The 3,322-nt window shown below is 41.8% G+C and overlaps 1 pseudogene; it reads right to left on the minus strand.

The window, feature by feature from the left end:
• Positions 1-2,821: 2,821 nt before the first annotated feature.
• LOC130351604 (U2 spliceosomal RNA) lies at positions 2,822-2,929 on the minus strand (annotated as a pseudogene).
• Between the last annotated feature and the right edge of the window lie 393 nt (positions 2,930-3,322).

A 3,322-nucleotide genomic window follows, 5' to 3' on the forward strand; every position in this document is an offset into this window, starting at 1 on the left:
AATATATGCTATCAGATAGGGGACATATCAGATATTAAACTGATATAAACAGACACCACATTTGATACCAGCCAAAAGGAAGGATGAGAAGTGATAACTGTGAAAGGGGAGGAACCAACGCTGTCCCCTTCACATGCACCATCATTACTTGTAGGAAGGGAGGCTGGCTGGCAGCCTCCCATACACACTCTGGCTGGGTGGCAGTCACCCACCAGTACACACAGCAGACCCTAAACCCATATCATTATTGCTAAGCAGGAAGATGGGAGTCCATTTCACTCTGATGGACCATTTTTAAATGCAATCCATAACCTGGCTTTGGCAGGAACCCTTCTTACTCCTCCTACTTGCATTTGATACTGGGTTTAGGATCTGCATAGGAAACACACACACACACACACACACACACACACACACACACACATACAAGCACACACTTACCTGTGTTGCCTGCTGACGCCTCCTTGGCTGTCCCCAAACGGTATAAAACCAACAGCCACGGGAAGCTGTAAGGATAGAGGACATACCTGCATCCTATTGGACTCACTTGTCTTGGTTAAATCCAACTTATTTGACAACCTATGGTGCTGCTACTTCTGCTCATGGCAGTGCTGCTTCTGACAAGGCTGTTCTTTGGTGGGCCTAGGCGACATCACAATCTCCATGGTTACATACACAACAAAGGTCAGATGTTGTTTACACCTGGCCATGCCAGTGGTATTGAGTAGCATATCCCAGTGCTAAGGGTCCTGGGTGCAACAATCTTTCAATGGGGAATAGTCGCACTGAGTTTGTCAAGTGCACCCATGTTTGCAACTCCAACAATACACACGTATGTATGTATGTATGTATGTATGTATGTATCTATGTATGTGTATCTATCTATCTATCTATCTATCCACCCAACTATCTCTATATATATTTATCTCTCTCTCTCTCTATATGTATATATATATATATATATAATTTTTTTTTCTTTTAATATATATATATATATATATATATATATATATATATATATATATATATATATGTATATACATATAGAGAGAGAGAGAGATGGAAATACTTTTTTAAACATGTTTTCACCTCATTTTTACCTTCTTTATTTCTTCTCTCCATGTTTTCCTTCTTTCCTATGCTGCTGCTTCTTATTTTTCTTCTTTTTCAAACCCTATCATTGCACTATTGCTTATTCAATACCACCAGCAGATGGAGACACTATATTACAACATTAGTTGTGAGCAGCAGTTTGTACAAACAAATGCCTCATAGCTGATGTCCTATCCACCTAGGCACATAGGCACCACCTATTGTCTTTTGCCTGCAGTAGGGGCCCACTGGACTAGCCAGCAAGCAGCTGCAGCAAATAAACAGATAACCTTTCTTTCCAACACTGAAACCTGGTGGTGCACTTAATATCTGCTATCAGATAGGGGACATATCAGATATTAAACTGATATAAACAGACACCACATTTGATACCAGCCAAAAGGAAGGATGAGAAGTGATAACCGTGAAAGGGGAGGAACCAACGCTGTCCCCTTCACATGCACCATCACTACTTGTAGGAAGGGAGGCTGGCTGGCAGCCTCCCATACACACTCTGGCTGGGTGGCAGTCACCCACCAGTACACACAGCAGACCCTAAACCCATATCATTATTGCTAAGCAGGAAGATGGGAGTCCATTTCACTCTGATGGACCATTTTTAAATGCAATCCATAACCTGGCTTTGGCAGGAACCCTTCTTACTCCTCCTACTTGCATTTGATACTGGGTTTAGGATCTGCATAGGAAACACACACACACACACACACACACACACAAGCACACACTTACCTGTGTTGCCTGCTGACGCCTCCTTGGCTGTCCCCAAACGGTATAAAACCAACAGCCATGGGAAGCTGTAAGGATAGAGAACATACCTGCATCCTATTGGACTCACTTGTCTTGGTTAAATCCAACTTATTTGACAACCTATGGTGCTGCTACTTCTGCTCATGGCAGTGCTGCTTCTGACAAGGCTGTTCTTTGGTGAGCCTAGGCGACATCACAATCTCCATGGTTACATACACAACAAAGGTCAGATGTTGTTTACACCTGGCCATGCCAGTGGTATTGAGTAGCAGATCACAGTGCTAAGGGTCCTGGGTGCAACAATCTTTCAATGGGGAATAGCCGCACTGAGTTTGTCAAGTGCACCCATGTTTGCAACTCCAACAATACACACATATCTATGTATGTATGTATGTGTGTATGTGTGTATGTGTGTATGTGTGTATGTGTGTATGTGTATCTCTCTATCTATCTATCTATCCACCCATCTATCTCTATATATATTTATCTCTCTCTCTCTATATGTATATATTTATATATATAATTTTTTTTTCTTTTAAATATATATATATATATATATATATATATATATATATATATATATACATATATAGAGAGAGAGATGGAAATACTTTCTTAAACATGTTTTCACCTCATTTTTACCTTCTTTTTTTTCTTCTCTCCATGTTTTCCTTCTTTCCTCCTTTTTTCATATGCTGCTTCTTCTTATTTTTCTTCTTTTTCAGACCCTATCATTGCACTATTGCTTATTCAATACCACCAGCAGATGGAGACACTATATTACAACATTAGTTGTGAGCAGCAGTTTGTACAAACAAATGCCTCATAGCTGATGTCCTATCCACCTAGGCACATAGGCACCACCTAATGTCTTTTGCCTGCAGTAGGGACCTACTGGACTAGCCAGCAAGCAGCTGCAGCAGCAAATAAACAGGTAATCTTTCTTTCCAACACTGAAACCTGGTGGTGCACTTAATATATGCTACCAGATAGGGGACATATCAGATATTAAACTGATATAAACAGACACCACATTTGATACCAGCCAAAAGGAAGGATGATAAGTGATAACTGTGAAAGGGGAGGAACCAACGCTGTCCCCTTCACATGCACCATCACTACTTGTAGGAAGGGAGGCTGGCTGGCAGCCTCCCATACACACTCTGGCTGGGTGGCAGTCACCCACCAGTACACACAGCAGACCCTAAACCCATATCATTACTGCTAAGCAGGAAGATGGGAGTCCATTTCACTCTGATGGACCATTTTTAAATGCAATCCATAACCTGGCTTTGGCAGGAACCCTTCTTACTCCTCCTACTTGCATTTGATACTGGGTTTAGGATCTGCATAGGAAACACACACACACACACACACAAGCACACACTTACCTGTGTTGCCTGCTGACGCCTCCTTGGCTGTCCCCAAACGGTATAAAACCAACAGCCACGGGAAGCTGTAA

The sequence above is a fragment of the Hyla sarda genome, unplaced genomic scaffold (assembly GCF_029499605.1).
Source record: "Hyla sarda isolate aHylSar1 unplaced genomic scaffold, aHylSar1.hap1 scaffold_989, whole genome shotgun sequence".
NCBI classification, from domain to species: Eukaryota; Metazoa; Chordata; class Amphibia; order Anura; family Hylidae; genus Hyla; species Hyla sarda.